At 35.1% G+C, this 21255-nt stretch overlaps 1 long non-coding RNA gene across 1 annotated transcript; it reads left to right on the forward strand.

Annotated features, from left to right (window-relative positions):
- The first annotated feature begins 312 nt into the window (after positions 1–312).
- LOC141378732 (uncharacterized) lies at positions 313–2392 on the forward strand. Its single transcript, XR_012393990.1, has 3 exons — positions 313–582; positions 1763–2100; positions 2191–2392. It is a non-coding gene; the product is annotated as an uncharacterized lncRNA (long non-coding RNA).
- Positions 2393–21255: the final 18863 nt, after the last annotated feature.

The raw sequence follows: 21255 nt of genomic DNA on the forward strand, positions 1-21255 counted from the left end.
GTCATCTGTATTGTATGTATAACACATTTAAATTTAAATATCTTTAAATTGAATGTTAACTGTGCATTTTTTCAGATTATTAGGGCTAAAAATACACAAAAATCAAGGAACTGTGACCATGTTAAAATTAAACAAAAAAACAGCTCTCAGATCTTCGACAACACCTACTGACTCTAAACAGGAAGCAGCCATATGGCCATTTCCATTGTGGTCTGCATAACCTGCAGTTTGTTTGTGTATTTCCATGTGTTGTGTGAACTTATTGTCAAACTAACGAAGATGTTTTCTCACTTTGTTAATATTTTTCTATAGCAGGAAGCTAGCACTCTCATGGTCACCTACTGAAGCTAAGCAGGGCTGTGCCTGGATGAGAGACCACATAGGAAGTATGTTGCCGGAAGTGGTGTTAGCAGGTGACCAGCAGGTGGTCTGTCCTATTGCCCCAGTATAGTGACAGGGTCTCTACACTGCTCAGTAAGCTAAAACAAGGTTCTGACCGGTTGTTAAAGAGTAGGGGTTTAACTTTCCACCAATCAGCTGGTGTGTGGTCTGGCGCAACATGACTGCTGTCCCATCATCCAGGTGGATATCATATTCATGTGTTTTCTTAACTTGCAGTGCTGTGCCATGTATGCAAAAAAAAATGATGTGCTTGACTGGGCTTTATTTATATCTTCCCTGTTGAAAAAGATAACATTTTCTGGTTCTGTTTTGAAGCAAACGCTGGTTTAAAAGAACAATTAATTTTGGGGAAAATGCTTATTTTACATCTCCCCTAAACCATTGCATTTTACCATTTTTTAATCCCTTCAGTTGATCTTCAGTTCAGATGTCATTTTCAGCTTAGCTTTTTACATAGTTTACTAAGATGCATGGAAAATTAAAAAGTTGCTAGGTTTTCTAGATGGATATGGTGTAAAACTGTCCTTCTGGCATAATAATCAAGGATCTTTGCAGCTGTACAACGGCTGCAGCAGGCACAATGATATTATGCAGTGCCTGAAAATAGTCCCAGCTAGGTAACATTCTTGGTTATATTTACTGAAGCTGACCGATTGTCATGTGTTGTGTAATATCATTGTGACTGCTGCAGCCATGGCACAGCTACAATGTTTCTTGATTATTACAGCAGAATGACACTATAATTTCTAGTCACTTTGGCCTAGAAAATAACAACTTTCAATTTTTTATCAGTCTTACAATGTAACTACAGAAGAGTCCGGCTCGAAAGAAGAAAAATATTGAAACTCTTTGTTATTTTCAAGCGAGATGCTAATGGTCTAATCCGATTCAGTAATCTATGCTAAGCTAAGCTAAGACCCAGAAATCTCTTAAATGGATAAAAAAAAAAAGTAAAACTCAACTCTTTAACTCAAGGGGAGTTGTAAAGTAAGTCTATTAAAAAAAAGTGGAGTTTTCTATTAAGGTGGTTTATTGCAGGTCATGAGTTGGTTTAAACTAGCCATTTGCTGGTCCTAAGTGTAACCCCACCAGTCCTACACCCCAATACGATCCGAGCTGGGATTAAACCAGCGACTCTTTGTATGGGAATCAGTTGCTCTAACTGGAAGGCTAAAGACCATGGCCTCTAACGTCTGTCACTAGAGAACCTTTTCAGGTTCAAAGGAGTGAGGTTTACCTGCACAGCACTTTAGTAGCTGGCTTCTGTTGTTACATAAGTAACTAACTCCAGCTTAGGACCAGCTAAAATCAGCAGCCATGCTTCAAAACACCTAACCATAATGTTTTTTTTTTTTTTAAGTGTTATAGTGGAATTAAAAAATAATAACAACAAAAGTGAGGAATCCATTCTTGGAAAGTGAATCGAGCAGCTCTGGATCTACCGCACAACATCGCTCCAGTTCTGAACTTCACACTCCAGCACTTTACATGCCTGTACATTCCTTTGGTGTCAGCTGTTAAAAACACGACATGAAATATTCAGGCTTGTGGGGAAGACTGGATTATGGATGAGAGATGAAGCCTGCAGGATACCTGTGTCCCTCCATTAATCGAAGTGTCATACATTAATGATACAGTACAGGATGTCACACTGATGACTGCAGGAATCCTTCAGTTCAGGATCTCGTTCAGTTTCAGGTGGGCGGTTAGAGAAGCCTGATGGAGGGAATGGGAAATGACGGATCGAGTTTCCACTTTTGCACGTTTTTATCTCCTTCTGTACTGTAGACACTGTCCATTACAAGAAGGAAAGCAGACAGTTCGAGTTTCAAATGCTTCTGCAGCACAGAGACCAGCAAGGACTCATTGGATATGACTGGCAGATCAGGTTAGATTTAAAGCTGAAATGCACTGGGATGTTGTACATTATCAATGCTGTTTGAGGGAATAATTAGTAATACATGGTAATAAACATGGCTGGGGAAAGTTACTTTAGAAAGTAATGTATTATTTTATTGAGTTACTCCCCAAAAAAGTAACTAATTGCATTACTTAGTAGGGCTGGGCCGATAAACTATATTATATTGAATCACCATAAATTTGTGTCAATATCATTGATAAGCTCTGGACTTTTTTACTCTATATTGATCACACAGAAGAAATTGAGAATCTAAAAGTGTGTTCTTATTAGAGATGTACTGAATTTTCGTTCACCAAAAATGTATCGGCCAAAAAAGATTTGCCATTTAATGGACCCTCTAATTTTTGTGAATTCAGTCATTGTTTGGGTTATCTTAAACCTGGAAGCATTAACAACTTATATTGCAATATTTATCATTATCGTTCAATATGGAAAACAATAATCGAGATTGCATTTTTGCCATATCACCCAGCCCTATTACTTAGTTACTTTTTTGGTAAGTAATGTTACTTTTGAGTTACTTTTAAATAGAGGAGTTAACAACACACTGTATAACCTTTACCTTTAAAAAAAATTAATGGAGGACAATGTTATCTTCAGAGTAGTTCCTGACCGCAGAGCTACACATGCTGTATATACAGATTAATAAAAGTTTAGAGCTATGCGTTTGCTACTTTTGTACTTTTTGTCTTTTTAAAAAGTAAAATTACTGTCCATTCAGATTATCCTCTTGTCCTCTTCTTCAATGCACTCAAAATAATGAGAATTTTCCATTGCAGAAATGTAAGGCTCTGCAGTCTTCATTTTTGACTGTTCCTGCATTCTCTCATTGTGTGCGGGATTTAACATGACTACATTCATTTTAATTCAGCAATTTTTTAAAAGCCGATTAACTAAGCTAAAAACTCGCATTACATTTTTTTTTTTTTTAAATCACTCATATTATTACTTAATTTTTAATGTGTTCATTTACTCTTTACTTAGACATGTAATATTATTAGTAGGCCCATATGGAATCTGCACATGCAGAAATCCTCAGATTTCCTCATATTTTTAGCCCATCTTTGAATCTATGTAATTTACTTGTGTAAATGTGTGTAAATTTGTATTTATTCAGTTTTTAAATTAATTTCATTAATATTATTGTGATATAATAATAGTAATATTAAAATATTCATATGATTTATTTACAATACAGTTTGTAAACTAGTATTTTCTGTCTTTTTGTAGATATATTATTCGAGAAGTGTGGATTTGATACACCCAAAATCATTCCACATAATCTGCAGATTTTTTACAAAATTTTCCACAGAAATAGCAAAAAATGTCAGCAGATTCTGTCTGACCCTATTATAAGCAACTCGCGTTACTTGCAATGCGTTACCACCAACACTGGTAATATATATTGAAAGCTCAAAAATGATTTTGCTTCTTGTTCAAGCTACTTATTTAAAATGAGCTGAAACAACACAAAACTTCTGAAGATTTCTTGGAGACAACTTGTTCAATTCACTTAAATGGGTTAAGTTAACTTACAGTAATGGATTTGTGTTGGGATAACATGAATGAATTGTGTGTGAACCCTGCATTTTTACAGTGTAATTAATTCTTGAAGCTGAATTTTAGCAACAATACTTACAGTCCTCAGTGTCACATGATTCTTTACAAACATTCTAACATGTTTTTATCAATTCAGTGCACCCTTACTGTAAAAAATGCAATCAATTTGTGTTGGGAAAACATGATGGAATTAAGTTAACTTTTAATTTTTGCACATTTAAGTGGAACATAAAACAATTAAGTAGTGCCAAAAAGCTCAAGAACTGTGTTAATTCAGCTCACAAACAGCAAACATAATTATTCAATGTTGCTTAATATATATAAATAATTAATACGTTATTAATATTATATAAATAAATTATAATACTAATTATTTTTATACATTATATTAATGTTTTTATATAAATTATAATATAGTACTATTATTTAGCAGCATCATGATACAACAAGCACATAAAAATACAAATCACTTACAAACAATATCACTTAAAAACAACATTAAAAAAAACACAATCTAGCATGCTTCTTAATAAACTTCATAAATTGTACTAATAAATAAATAAATACAAAGGTCACTGGTTCGAGTCCCAGCTAGGTCAGATGGCATTTCTGTGTGGAGTTTGCATGTTCTCCCCGTGTTTGTGTGGGTTTCCTCCGGGGTGCTCTGGTTTTTCCCACAATTCTAAATACATGCGGTACAGGTGAATTGAATAAACTAAATTGGCCGTAGTATGTGTGTGTATGAATGAGTGTGTGGGTGTTCCCCAGTACTGGGTTGCAGCTGAAAGGGCATCCGCAACATGAAACATATCCTTAAAGAGTTGGCGGTTCATTCCATTGTGGTGGCTCCTGATAAATAAAGGACTGAGCCAAGGGAAAATGAATGAATGAATGAATTATTTTAAATAATATTTGTTTTATTTGATCATCAGGGTAGTATTACATTTATATTGTTTGCATTTTTTTTCGTAATTTCACTAGACAAAAACAAATGAAAATGACATATTTAGATTTTTTACATCACATGAGGTCAGAAGGTCATTCTAATGTGACCTGTTTATGTTTTCACTGCTGTTAAATAGGAACTTCAACAGGAAACTGAATATGATTTCTCTAATATCTCTAATGACAGATGATTTGTGTTCCGTTCTCTCAGTGGATCATCCTCAGTCACGCTGAATGCTTTGTACTGTTCTTGAAATGTTCTGGTAATTGCTCGACTTGACCAGACGAAAAATGACCTGACCTGAATTATAGCACATCTGCTCTTTCTGCCGTCATATCGTTTCTCCACTTTATATACAGTTATGACATATAGAAAAGGCTTTTTGTGTGGGTATCATACAGTACATGACACGAATGATATTTGTATTAACTTCTTTTTATAGACACAAGAGAGCAATCCTTCAGCATGATGTGTATGTTACCCAACTATAGTGCAAGTGTCATATTTCACAGGACATTAGCCAATTTGATAAGGTCAGCACGTCTGAAAGTGTGTACTGTAAAATAATGCAGTATAAGAGCAGTGTATGTGTGTCTCTACATTGCAGATGGTTTATGAAAATATGTGGGTTACTGAAGATTTTCCCCTTCCTAATTGCAGACCATCAGCTAATGGGGTCAAAGAGTTGTGTGGTGCTTCAGCTCTTCACTGGAGATAACATTACAGATATCATTGCACATATGTGTGTACGTGACAGACGCAATGTAGCTCTGGAAGTCTCAGGCACTCAACTAATCCATAATCAAAGTTGTGATGAGCAATGCAAATTTGTGACACTTTCAGGAAATGATATCAAGTATATTCATAAATAAATTAAATTGATATAGGATTTGAAGCCGAATTTGTAAAATTGACATATTCTGCGTGCCATCATTTATCAAAATAAATAGTATAATGATAACAGTAATTTTGTGTTATGTTTCTATTTTAATTGCTACTAATGTTAATATTTTAATATTTATAGTTAATTTTCGACCATGTTGAAATGTATTTCTTTTTGTTAATGACATTTTATATATCATATTTTGTTCGAAAAATAAATGAATCAAATCAAATCAAATTTTAATATCAATCAGTAATTTATAGTGCTATATGAAGGATTTGGGGGCAAACTGTATTATGCACATGCACTATGGATGTTATCATTCACCAAAATATATAATATGATGGTAACAGTAATTTCTGAGATGTGATTACAAATAAACAAAATTAATAAATGCATGTACATTAAAAAAGGCTAATTTTAATTACTACTAATTTCAACATATTATTTAATTTTAATATCAATAACTTCTGGATCCCATGGATCACCAAAATATACAATATAATGGTAACAGTAATTTTGTGAGATGTGATTACAATTAAGCAAGATTAATAAATAAATACACTTTTAAAATGCTCATTTAATTTACTACTTATTTTAAATATTTTTATACTAATATTTAATTTAAATATCAATAAACTCTGGATGCCATCATTCACCAAAATATAAAATATAATGGTAAAAGTAATATTGTGAGATGTAACAACAATTAAAGAAAATGAAAAAAACAACTTTTATCACTACTAATTTTAATATTCTAATATTAATATTTAATTTAAATATCAATAAACTCTGGATGCCATCATTCACCAAAATATAAAATATAATGGTAAAAGTAATATTGTGAGATGTAATAACAATTAAAGAAAATGAAAAAAAAAACAACTTTTATCACTACTAATTTTAATATTCTAATATTAATATTTAATTTTAATATCAGTAAACTCTGGATGTCATCATTCACCAAAATACATAACATAATGGTAAAAGTAATATTGTAAACAAAATTAATACATAAATACACTTTTAAAAAATGCTTAGGGTGGCACAGTGGGTAGCACAATTGCCTCACTGCAAGAAGGTTGCTGGTTCGAGTCTCAGCTGGGTGAGTTGGCATTTGTTTGAGTTTGCGTGTTCTCCCTGTGTTCATGTAGGTTTCCTCCGGGTGCTTCGGTTTCCCCCACAATCCAAACACTTGCACTAGAGTTGAATTGGGTAAGCTAAATTGGCCGTAGTGTAAGTCTGTGAATCTGGGAGTGGGTGTTTCCCAGTGTTGAGTTGTGGCTAGGAGGGCATCTGCTGCGTAAAACATATGCTGAATAAGTTGGTGGTTCATTCCACTGTGGCAACCACAGGTTTAAAAAGGAACTAAGCCAAAAAGAAAATGAATGAATGAATAAATAATAAATATTAATTTTAATATCATGCCATATTGTGAACAAAATAAAACTATGATATTGTTTCTAAATATCTTCTTTTGTACTGCATAAAATAATGTTTAAACCAGTAGTTTTGTGCAAACTTTCACTTTAACTGGTTTTAATTAAAGAGTTTGTTCACCCAAATATGAAATAGTTTTTATTGATTGCTCACCGTCACGTTGTTCCAGTCATCTTCATAACATAAATGAACATATTTTAGATGAAGTCTGACCATCCCTAAACAGCAATGATCCCAAGACATTCAAAGTCCAGAAAAGGAGCCACAAATATAGCTAAAACGTTACATGTGTGTAACTGTGTACAAAGCTCTAAGAAAAAAAATGATTCTGCTAAAACTTTTTTTTTTGTTCATAAATGTTTTCTCTTACTTGTAAGTGTGAACTAAGGTGAACTAATCCTTTAAGGATCACTATACATCTTTTTAAATGTATCTATTATTTCTTATCCCACTCTGTATTTTAGCATATTTCCTTTATTAATCAAATTCACATTTAAATAATGTTGTTGTGAATAGACCGTTTGGTTTTTGTTTTATCGCTTTCTTCATCTTCATCTATTCCTGAGTGTGCCTGAACAATAACAACTTGAACAGACTGCAGATTCTGGCTTCCTGTGATCCTGTTTGTGTTAAATGTTCATAAACGTCTCTTTTACTCTGCCCAGGCTAAATTATTCAATCTGTTAGTGTAATGAGAAGGTCTTGCACACCACAAGAGGTTGAAAAATCTTCCTTGTCGTTGTGCTACATCTGGCTGACTACCGCACAGCTCAGTTCAAACTGCGTAGAGAGGTATTTTTATTTTATTTTTTGTTTACAAATACAAAATTTATATATATATATATATATATATATATATATATATATATATATATATATATATATATATATATATATATATATATATATATATATATTTATTTATTTATTTATTTATTTATTTATTTGTATTATTTTTTTATACATTCATTTAAAAATGAACAAAAAACAGGCAGCTATTAAATAATAATAATTTGTGTAATGACATATTAAGTTATATAATTTGAAATAAATGAAAGTAGATCAAACCTGTGTTCTAAATTAAACTGTTAATAGAATAAAACATGTTAGAAATGTGCTAGCAAACTGATAAACCATACTGTGCTCGTTACAACATGTTATCATTGTGTTAAATAATGCTAAAAACATGCTAGAAGTGTACTAGATCATTCTACCAAAGAGTTAAATAAATAATTATATTAGGTTTAAAATCCATATAATGTAAAGCTAATATATTTTATTATATAATTTAATAATTTACTCCAGCTAATAAAACTTTAACATTAGGTAAATTGTGTTAGAAACACACTGTTAAACTGGTTAGTTTTGTGATTAGTTGTGATAGAAATGTTCTAACATCCTGTCATCATCCTAAACATTTTAGCACTGTGTAAAATTATGTTAGAAACATGCTCACGAACTGTTAAACTGGTTAGCATTATGTTTAGTCAAGATAGATACATGCTAACAAACTGTTAAACTGGTTAGCACTGTGTTTAGTCATGATAGGAACATGCTAACAAACTGTTAAACTGGTTAGCACTGTGTTTAGTCATGATAGGAACATGCTAACAAACTGTTAAACTGGTTAGCACTGTGTTTAGTCATGATAGAAACATGCTAACAAACTGTTAAACTGGTTAGCACTGTGTTTAGTCATGATAAGAACATGCTAACAAACTGTTAAACTGGTTAGCACTGTGTTTAGTCATGATAGAAACATGCTAACAAACTGTTAAACTGGTTAGCACTGTGTTTAGTCATGATAGAAACATGCTAACAAACTGTTAAACTGGTTAGCACTGTGTTTAGTCATGATAGAAACATGCTAACAGCCTGCCATCGTCCTAAAACATGTTAGAATTATGTAAAATCATCTTAGAAGCATGCTAACATAATGTTAAACTGCTTAGCATTGTCTTTAGTCATGATTGAAACATGCTAACATTCTGACATCCTGCTTAATTTAAGTTTACATTGTGTTATTAGTAAAATGTTATATAATTTTAAGTTATGTAATGTATTACGATGTTGCTCATGCAAAATTACCAATTACCTTGCTATAAGTGTCCTAAAATACCAACGGTCTATATCTACCACTGTATTAAGTTATATAATTTTATAATATTATTAATGTGGAATTTAAATTGTTAAAACATTTTTAGCAGAGTTAAACTATGTTAGACTCATACAAGCAATCTCCTAAACATGTTAGCATCAAGTTAAATCATGCTAAAATCACCCTGCTTGCAATGTGTAAATATTTCAACTTGATAACATTTTTTACAACACATTATCAAAGCCATTTTATAGCATTTTTCTTTCAGTGTAAGGTCAGACTGTCAGCGGAGACAAACTGCAGAGCCAACGCTAGTCAACAAAATGACTCATTCACTGCCTTTATTTGTGAGCTCTGCTTCTGCGGTTCCAGATGATTATCAGAGTGCCTGCACTTGTGGACTTCCCTCAGTGACTTCCTCTCAGTGCCCCTCAGCCTCTTTTACTCCAGCAATTAGCCCTCAGTCTGATTGAGGGCAGTCTCCATCTCAGCCGGAACCACCATATTTAAATCAATATCACTTTCCCTCCAACCAATTACAACTTTTTTCTCATTACTGGCGATTCAAATGAAACAATCACTAATCGGGGCCATTTGGCAGTGGAGCTATTTTCTGCTCACAGGTAATTATGATCCATGTTAAATTACCACTGTAATGTTATAATGCAAAGACCCCTTCCCCTTATATCACCCCCATTTAATAAAGGGGAAATATCGATTTAGGTTTTTAGCATAATTGTGAGGCATATATTATGGTGACTGATATAAATCATAACTATCATCGTCTTCTCATCCATGTTATAGGCAGGCAGAGGGAAATGTTCGTCATGGGAAAGCTGTGGAAATGATGCGTAAATATTGTACTAAGGCATCTGTGTAATTATGAGAGAGGAAAATCACTTTTGTTTATAGATCCACACACCTCTGCTTGCTTTTAAAGAGACAGTACATACATAGAATACACTGTAAAACCTAATAGTCAGATTTATCAAATGAAATGAGTGTAGTTAACTTTAAATTTACTGGAAGTTAATTCTACTCATTTGAAAAGAGTTTTAAAGTTAATGAGTAAATTAAGTGATTAAATACATACAAATTGACCATTAAAGATCAACATCTGATATTGACAAGGAGAATTACTGAAGAGAACAACCCAGGCTCATTCTGAAAACGTACCTCTATATACATTTATGGAGAGCACCAAATGTGTCCCACGGAGCTTCGTATTTTTAAATTTTTTTTTTGCAGTTTTTGTTTCCGTGTATGCAATTTAAGATCTCTAATATCTCTTGTGAGAGCCATTTTTGCCTGCTCTTCTCGCGTAAATCCACCTGACACTATTGTGTACAGTTTTTGAGATCTCAAATTTCTCTCGCAAGTGCCATTTGTGCCTGCTCTTTTCACATAAATCCACTAGAGGCTGCTGTCGACTGACTGACTGACTGACTGATTGACAGATCGACTGACCAACCCTCGTCCTTCCCTGAACCCAACTAATAGTGTTTTCAAGAGCACAGATTGACCATCTTTGTGAGATTTTTCATCTGTTTTTGTCTCACCCACTTTCTGGAATCGTTCTTAACTGGACTTAAACCCCATCATCGGGGTCAACTCCTCTCTGCATCTCAAATCCACCAACATAAATGGTGAGCTACTGTAACTGGACAAACTGTTAACAGTGGGAAAGCCAACCATACGGAGGTCAGCTGATAAGCATGAAAAGGAATGGCGTCATACGGCAACGTAGCGTTCAATCTAAAAACAAAATGCAGCCATACATACTTCTGGCTACATAATTTGTGACCTCCAGAAAGTATATAGGGTTACTGTATGTTTTCAGAATGAGCCTATGTTGGAAGAGAAACATAAAACTACAGATGACTTACTTAATCACTTACAGTAAATATCTGATTACTTCAACTTAAATTTGGTAAGTTCATAGCACTCATGTTGATTTTTTTTTTTTTTTTTTTACTTAAATGGTTTGTAGCTATTGTTTTGTTTAGTTTTTTTCAAACGGTTTGTTGCCTTAACTTACTGGGTTTTACAGTACTCAGTTGGTTTGAGTTCTCCTAAATTTATTGTCGTTTTATTGTGCTCAAATAGTTTCGTCTACTAAAATAGATTAAGTTCACAATACTCATTTGAATTAGTTTTTTTTTTTTACTTAAATGGCTTGTTGCAATCAGTTTCCTCAAATTGTTTGAGTTACATTAAATTACTGGGTTTATAGCGTTTACGGATGCATTGTTAGCTAGCAATTTGGTATCTTTTTACAACAAGCTTTTATCCTTGCTGGTTAATGCATATACTAAGATTATTGAGCAATATGTGCATTACAGTTTTCATTTTTTTTACGTTAATGAACCAACAGTTGTTCATTGTTAGTCCTTGTTAACTCAGTGCATTAATTGATGTTAAGAACACAGCTTGGATTTTAATAATGAATTATTAAATGTTGAAATTTATGTTAACTCTGATTAATAAATACTATACGTCTGAAGTATTGTTCATTCTTATTTTGTGTTAGTAAATACATTAACTTACATTATAATGCAACTTTATTGTAAAGCATGACCTACATCTCTGTTGTTTTAAATAAAAAATGTCTAGCAGAATACCTGAGCTCTTTTTTTCATACAATTATAATGAACTAACAAAAAGTCAATGACAAAAAACACCTCAGTGTGCAATAATTTAAAGATCAGGTCATAATTTTTTTAACCAACGTTACTTTTAAAGATGTTTTTAATACACTTTAGCTTACTTTTAGCTCTCTTTTTTAGTAGTGACCTCTCTTAACCTGCCACGTAGAGTGTTCAGAGAGCGGAGGACACATTCTGAGTCACACTGACGTGGTGTTTCCCAACTCAGAAATGTCTTCCCTCACATAAAAGTTTAGACTTTGGAACAGAATCAAGTACTGTATTTCCAAACTGTTCCTAAACTAATGTACACTCTCCGAAATAAAGGTATGCTAGCAGTCACTGGGGTGGTACCTTTTCAAAAGGTACAAATGTGTACCTAAAAGGTCTACAGTATATTAATACCTCAAAGGTACATATTAGTACCTAAAAAGTACAAAAGTGTGCCTCTTAAATTTTTTAGGTACTAATATATACTTTTGAGGTACCAGTATTTACCCTTAAAGTACAAAAGTGTACCTTTTTGAAAAGGTACCACCCCAGTGACAGCCCGCGTATACCTTTATTTCTGAGAGTGCTTGAAAAGCATTGCACAGTGGAGGTATAGCTATCTGTTTGTCTGTCTGTCTGTCTTTTTTCCTTAAAAATACTATTATACTGTATGAATTTCTTTAAGTTCCAATTTGTTTGCATTGATTTACCTTGAACCCTGAGTTACCTAACAAACGTTTATAAGCATCTGCTTGTTTATTGGTCTGATCATGTGCGTAACCTCTCCTTGTGAATGGGAAGATTTATCTCTTGTCCTTGAAAGCTCATGCATTTGTCTGTACTGAAGCTGTGCTCATGCTATAGCCACAGCCTCTGGGAAATGCAAATATATGAAGCTCAAAGGCTAATCATTATTTCCATTCTCCCTTGCTGTGCTATATCTCCTTCTATCAATCACTGTTCCCATCTCTCCAACCTCTACCATACTTGTTCCATATGCCACCTTTATTTGAAATCTGTCCCTTAGGTGCCTGCCTGAGTGTGCCCTTGCTATACATGGTCTCCCCCATGGTAAGACCCCTTTGTTAGGCATGACATTCATTCCGTGGCAAGGACATCCACCTCATGGCCTTCTCCATCAACCTCCCCCTTGGTGATTATTATTGCCCATCCCATGGGCAGTATTCCCACACAGACTAATTAAGCAGGGTCAAAACCATTACAGAGCATAGTATGGGACCCTCCTTGCCATTGCTGAAGGTGACTAAAGTTGCAACTTTAGGATGAAGATAAAGTTACCAAATGTATCATTTTCTTCACATGCAGCAGCTCTGTTTGTTCATATATGTTTACTTAGGCCAATGTATTTTTGTCTTACGCGGAGGTTTTCATAGATATTCACTCCTCGTTTTACAGTCTCGAATAGAAATGGAGTCATATTACATGGTATAGAATTCATGCTTGAGATTCAACAGGGCTCTCATAACTCACAAAGCCAGGTAGTTTGCAAAGCAAAATATACATTATTAAGAAGTAAAAGAAGTTCAGAGTATGCCCTTTAGTTAAAACTCATTTCAAGCAAGTTTGTTCATCATGGTGATGAGAGAAAATGCAATCACGAGAAGTTAAAACTGATTCAACAAAGTTGCTGTAGATTTCAATTAATTCAAGCAAATTTATCTCTGGAAGGAAAAGCAGAATCAGAATAGCTGGAAACATGCACTTAGAGATTTGTTTGTTTCAAAACGCTGAAGAGTGCATGTGTCTTCGCTTTATTGTTAGGGTGTACTAACACTAGACTATCCAAACAATGCCTAGGTGCGTTTCCCAGTTTGTTTGACAAGTGTAAGTACTCCAAATCCGGCCCAGGTATGGTTCAGTTGGCCGGCCCCGGCCCTGTTGGAAGAGGTGTGCCAGAGCATGGTTTGGTTGGGCTTTGGTGCGGTACGCTTGTAGTGTGAGTGCAAAGTGCGCAAAACTAAAGACACAACATCACTTTTAAGGGTTTCATATAGATTTATTAATCATTCTTACTTTTAAATGAATAAAAACTGTCATAGTTTATTAAAGATGCAACAGCTGTACCTTCAGCAAACCTCCTAATACCTGCAGCACAATGACAAAACAGTATAATTGAAGCAGTCTCCACTGTACTGAGCGAGAGCGATTCTCTTCTGTTAAACAGAACGGTCGCATCATTGATGAAGTAAGCATGTTCTGACTCAGAAAGTAAAGATGCAGTGTAGTGCAGGACGAGGGGGAGAGGGGACAATCACACCTTGTCATGGCTCTAGACAAAATGTGAGCACGCTCTTATACTATGTACAGGTGCCTTGAATCAGGCCAAAGCACGCTTGTGCCCCTCCTGTCTCCCCCGACGGCCTGCACTCACATTACCTTCGGGCCTGGGCATGCTTACGTCATCGATGATGTGTGGCTCTGCAGTGAGCACCACTTGCTCTCACTCAACACAGTGGAGATTTCTTTAGTTATGTTGTTTTAGTCGTTAGATATGCAGTGACACGCAGTCAAAAATTTTGCCCAACAGGTCAGCCACTTTTGACACTCATAAACAATCATAAAGTCGTCGAGCTGCAGGAATTAGGTTTGCCTGAAAGTGCAGCTGTCGCACAGTAAGGGTTTTGCGTCTTTAATAATGTACGACAGTTTGCGTTTATTGAACCGTAAGAATGGTCAATAATCTATATGAAACAGTCCCATAAAGTCACGTCTCGCTTTCAGTTTTGGGCTTAGGCACGTTTTGCACACAAACGTACCGCGCCAAAGCCCAAGTGAACTGCGCTGAGCCCGACTTAGAGCATTCAAACTTCTCAAACGATCCGGGAAATGGGCCTGGGCACGGTTCGGATAGCATAGTGTGAGTAGGCTCTTAAACAATAGAAACTAGACTATTTCAATGTGGTTGATGCCATTGGCCCATGGCCCATTTCCTGCTTGTCGTCAACTATTTCAAGAAGCGATTCAATCACAACCTAATGTTAAACAGCTTTCATGACATTATTTATCAATATGTGGACCTTTTGGGATTCTTGGAAGCTACAGTATGAAAATCAATAATGTAAAACAGGAAATACATTAGGACCATTGTTATTGTTTACATCCCACAAAATAGTCTATAAGACTCGCTTGCATAATTTATTTGTATATTATATAGGCTGGGTGGGTACAAAAAGATTCTTATGTTTAAGATTACACAAAGACACTGACACTGGTGAAATGGTTTGGTTCACCATGGATTATTGTTCTAAAATCTGCATTTGGTTTAGAATACCTGGTTTTCACTTTTCAACGGTTCATACAAGCGGTTGTTAAAGGCTTCGCTTTTCCCCATGTTCCTGCATCAGTGATGCCTGTGGTTTAAAGCAAATTAGTGTACAGATGACCATTTATGTGCATTATAAGCAAAGCATATTTGCTGCTTATGGAAGTTCTTCAGGAATCAGTCCTTGGACCTTTCCTCTTCTCTATATACATTACATCACTGGGTCCCAACATACAAACAACATGTTTTTTTTTTGACAGTGCCAAGCCTATGCCAATGACACTCAGCTCTATATTTGTTTGTTTCAATTTCATTTCAATAAGACAATCCTACTGTAGCTGCACAGTTCTCAGACTGTCTGGTGGGCTTCTCCGCATGAATCAAAGACCTTCACCTGCAGCTTATTTTGACACATCGGCTACAGAGCTTCTCGTCAGCCGTGCCACTCTTGACAGTACAGCACAATTGCACCATCCAGCGTGGTTCAATTATCCCATCCAGTTCAGTCAGAAATCTTGGGGTAATCTTTTATGGCAAGCTGACATTCAAAGACCTCACTGCTAAGACAGATTGATCATGCAGGTTTGCATTGCGCAACATCCGGAATCCTGCTGCTCAACTTCTTCTGGCCAGACTTCCATTGAAATCAAATCCTACATGTGATTTATAATGCAGCAGCACGTTTGGTCTTCAACAAGCCACAGTGTCACACTGCTCTTTGTGTCTCTGTTCAGGCTACTGGGTAAAACTTGGCTCAAGTTCAAGACGTTGATGCTTGCATACACTCTGCACCCTCCACTCACTCCTAAAAGTCTACATTCTGTCCAGAAGCCTGAGGTTGGTAAGATATCCCACTTTACTATAAAAGAGGTGCACAAAAATTTCCAAAAAAATTTTGTTCAGTGTTCTTTACTGGCGGAATGACCTTAACAACCCTACTGTAGATACTATTTAACTGCAACATTTGACTGATCAGTCACACTGACAATGTAGATCTGCAAATGAGGATGTTAACCTATGGTTTATGAATGCATCATGCTCAGGAGTGATTGTTAACAAAGGTAAACTACAGTATGAGCAACATAAGTCTCGAATGGTGCAGATTCAGGTAAATAATGGCCCAGGGTTGTCTGTTTGTATTCTGAAAAGCCTGTTTTTCATTTAAATCAGTGTCAAAAGTAGTGTATTCAGACTGGCATCATTGAGGGCAATGGGAATTCTACTGACAGATCATTTTTAACAGGTATTGGGCTAAACAGCTGGGGAGAGTTTGGTGAAATCTTGCCAGGATCGAAGGAAACCTTAACCCCCTTTGCCCTACAGACATTGAAACCCATCCAAGCAGTTTTCAGAGGACTTACATTTGCTCTTTTTCCAGGCCATCTCCAGGACACCTCATGAAAAATTCACCAGTTGGTTGATGCTACATCTACAGTAGTTCACTCAGTTGACCTGATTCACTTTGCATGTTGTTTTAAGGCAGAGACACACCAAGGTGGCGATTGGCCGCTGGGCAGCACCTGGCTGTTGGTGAGTATTTTTCAGGCTAGATTGTTTGGTTTGTTTGTTGTATTGGCTAGTTTGTTTGGTCTTTTGCAGAGCTCATGTTGGAAGTAGTTTGCCTGAATCAACATGTTGAATTGGTGTGAATGAGAGCGCTCTGATTGGCTGTTCAGATACGAATCAGAGCACAAAAGCAAAAACTGTATAGTGACAAAACCAAGCAAGTCCTTTATGGTGAGCAATAAGTATTATGACAATGGTATAAAATGCAGCATTGTTCATGTTTTTTAATGCATGCAGCACTAGTTTAGGTGTTTCTTTGTAAAAAGTGACAGTACAGATACTGCCACCTGCAGGTATGGAAGATAAATCCACTTTTTGGTTCAAATGGGACCAAATTAGTTGGTTTTCATCACCACTAGTTGTTTTTGACAATGACTTGGTGTGTCCTGGATTTTATGTTCAGTCCACTGTAGTTGGTAACATTGAATGTAGGAAATGTTTAATGGCAGGTTCCCTCTTCCGTCTTTTTCTTTTGTCTTTCTCAATCCCCTTTCTGATTTTAAATAATGAATGTCCTGTGTAAGATAATCTGAGCTTGGGAAAGACTGAGATCATTGAAAGGGATCCTGAGCATTGTGGGTTAAGTTTCTGTGCAGTTTTAAGCACTGGTCAGGATAGCAGTGGAAAAGGCACAACTCACTTAGTAACAAGTGATCTCTACAAGTGACTTTCTGGCTTTTATAGCTTTGAAGAGAGAAATCATTTTACTGATGTGTTGTGACACATTCCCTCCATCTTTACCTTTTTGTGGCCTGTTTGCTACAGTAAACTTTATTTTTGAGATATTTTTCAGTGGTGGGCAGAGTACTGAAAAACCATACTTAATTCAAAGTATGATTGCCTATGAATGTAGCAAAAGTAGAGTAAAGTATCTGTTGTTAAATAGTACTCAGAGTATGAGTAAACAGTAGCCATTTTAAAAGTCCTCAAGAGTAGTGAGTAGTGAATATTACTTATTGTAATATTACTTATTGTAAAAAGCTTGATGCATTTACATGTAATATATAGATGTGTGTAAACGTAACATTCTGTAGTGCATTTAGTTATTGGCCAGCAGGCACACAACATCATAAGACGTTAATATTAGGTTAGATTCAGGTTGTGATGTCAGATGACCAAAGTTTAATGTCTAGCCAGCATCTAAGGACAACATTTTTTTTATGTCCAATAACGACGTCAAATGACGTTGATTTAGGTTGTGTTGGAAAGTATCCAATATTGGTAACATCCACACAACATCAAGCTGTAACATCATTAGACGTTGATATTTAGTTGATTTTAGGTTGGATGTTGGCATTGACGTCAACCTGAAGTTGGGTTCTGACATCAAACCGATTTATATTTTCAAACAAAATGCAGTGTTCCCTTAACGTTATGGTACAACATCAATCTGATGTCGTGTTGATGTCTTGTGTCTGCTAGGTGTTTAAGGTAATTTCGGTCATCAAACAGTAAACATCCGTCATCTTCTCATCAATGACATGCATCTAAACCAGGGGTCTCAAATCCATCCTCCTCTCTTAATCCCAACCCTGAAACCAATTTGAGTTTGAAACCCCTGATCTAAACAGTCTCTGGGTTTTTGCGTGTGACAATTTTGCACATCTTCTTGAACACTGTTAATGCTTCCAAACAGTTACAAATGCCACAATTATAAATCGCCCATGTCTTGAGGTAGTTCATTATGATGAGATTTACCTTCCAAGTGCGATTTGATTGGACAGGAATGACAAGACTGATTTTTCTAATCTTCATAGACAAGAAAAAACAAAGTAGTTACCGCAGGTTGAGGAAAAGTGGTGGAGTAAAAGCATCAAGCTCATACAGCTCTAAAAATGCTCTAAAAATGTACTCAAGGGAAAGTAAAAGTTCACATTTTTAAAACTACTTAGTAAATCACAATTCCTGAGAAACACTACTCAATTACAGTCATTTGAGTATTTGTAATTTGTTACTTTACATTACTGCTGATTTTACACAAATGTGACTCTGGACCACAAAACTTAATTTACATGGGTATACAGTATTTTTGAAAATAGCCAAAAATACATGATATGGATCAAAACGAACTCTCGGATTCCAGATGTTCAAATAGTTATATCTTAACAAAACCATACATCATTGAAAACATACTTATTGAGCATTCAGATGATGTATAAATCTTAATTTCCAAAAATGAGTGGTTTTGTGGTTCAGGGTCACAAATAGTCACGTTCATTTTTCAAGATACAATTCATTTAGTGGCAAAAAAAGTGTGCTCATATTCTGACAAAATGAAGATCTAAATATATTTAACTACAATTTTGATCGAAAACAAGATTTTTACTTCTATATCCTGTTATAGTTAAGAAATCTTAACTAATTTTGCATGTAAATATTATTTATTTAAAAATTAACAAACTATTTACAGTATAATATAGTATGTATCTTCATTTTGATTTCGACTACCACAGCGACAAAATTCCATTGGCTTGTTAAATATCCTCTGTCAGGAAGTTACAGAGTTATTTACTGTAGCAATTTGTAATGACAGACATAGCAGTGGGATTTAGCAATAGCGCACTTCTTTTTATAAATGAGCTGAGATGATCATAAAAAACCATGAGCTCTCTCCTAAAATTGATCATGGGACGGGCGACTCTCTTTTCCACTTCTTCTCACCTGTCCCTGACCCTCTTCACAGTGCAGCGAGAACACTGAAAGCGCATTAAACAAACCTGGTGATTTATCACAGGCTGACCTATGGTGACACTCAGGCTAACCCACACCTTAGGGGAGATTGATGGGACCACCAGCATGAAGCCTGTAAAGTTGTGACCTTTCAGTGTCCTTTTTTATTATCATTTTCACTAAAAGTGGGATGTGGGAAAAGTGTTTGGACTTTATTTTAAAACTTCTGTAAGTATCCATGCTTGCCGAGTTCAACAGGTGGTCACTTACTGGTTTCAACAAGCAAATGTGTATTCTAAATACTCCTAAGTGCATTGTATTGCATTTGGAACATGCAGAATGCTGATGCGAGATTGTAGGTAAGGTATAATGTTCAGTCAGACGGCCATTATCAGAGAATAAACTCTGACTGGGGCGTTTGTTTTCCCTAGGGGTTTTATTTTGTGCTAATGATTGTCTGAGTGCGCATTATGTATGTGGATTATTCCATGGCCACTTATCAAATGATTAATAACAAAGTATTGATTTAGGCTGGAATTATGCTATTATTTAAAGGGGAAAAAATAGGCCGTGGAGTTTCTTGGATATTGTTTTCAAGTACAAACGTCAAAGCATTTAAGAGATGCATTTAAATGAGAAACAAAATGATGCAACCAATTAAGTCTTGTTTTAACTTAACTGGGTCTATTCTTAAAGCAGGGACAAATATTAAGGCCCAATTGTATTTATTACCCCCTTCTCCTTATAGCCCTTGAAACAGAGTGTGATGGGGAAGTGCCTGAAATTTTACCCCTAAGAAATAAGACAGCACTACAGCACCTGCACACGTCATCATATGTCATCACAAGCTCTTGCTTCATATGAGATTGACGATGGGAATTGCTGTAGTTATTCCAGTTGTGTTATTTTTTGGTATTTATCTTTAGGAAATCAACGAAAGCAATGATATCCTGTTTTCATAACGATATAGTGTGGCAATAAGCTTGTAACTGTGCATTTACACAGTGACCATACTCATCTAAACACATGAAAACATCATTAATATTATAACAGACACTTTAAAAAGGTCATTTCCAGCCACTAGACTTTTCTGACAGGGTATTCCAGTGTCATTGAGAGACAGATGTGAAATTATGTTGTCAAAACACTATACAAGAGTTATTATATGGATAGCAAAATTTAGTGAGCTTTTTAAAGTTTTTTCTTTTTTTTAAAGCATGACGGTAAAACATGAACGCAGTTATGAGTTTATTAACACATATGCTCCTGAAAATTTTCAGTTTGAATGAGTATCTACCCCTTCCCCTTAGCCCTACGCCTCCATGTTAAAAAGACTCGGGATACCCCTGAGGGCTAATGTCGAGTTTAAACGGCATGATTTTCAAAGTAGCGTCACAGATGTTTTCACACAGCATGACTATTTGGGGTTAGGAAAAGTGCTAAGGGGTAGAATTGGGATTGAGCTTCACTAACTGGGTAAGAAAAACTAGATTATTTTTCTTTTTCTAAAAAGATTATTTAATTTTTAGTTTGAATAAACTCGATTTATTTATTTTTTGCTTAGGGAAGACACTGATACCATGTAAGTTGGTTTGTTTGTTTCATTTTAAAATTGAATGTTATCTTATCTTGTTTTTCTTAGATTTTATATTTAATTCAACATCTATTTTTCAGTGATCAAGAATTGTTGATTTTATTTAAAACATTACAGTTATTTTAATTTATTCGTACAATAGAATATATCTTTTCAGCACATTAACTATCAGGCCAAAAGTTATATACAAAAAAAAACATCCATCTATCCATCCATCCATCCATCCATCCATCCATTCATTTATTTTCCTTTGGCT

This window comes from Danio rerio, chromosome 18 (genome assembly GCF_049306965.1).
Source record: "Danio rerio strain Tuebingen ecotype United States chromosome 18, GRCz12tu, whole genome shotgun sequence".
NCBI classification, from domain to species: domain Eukaryota; kingdom Metazoa; phylum Chordata; class Actinopteri; order Cypriniformes; family Danionidae; genus Danio; species Danio rerio.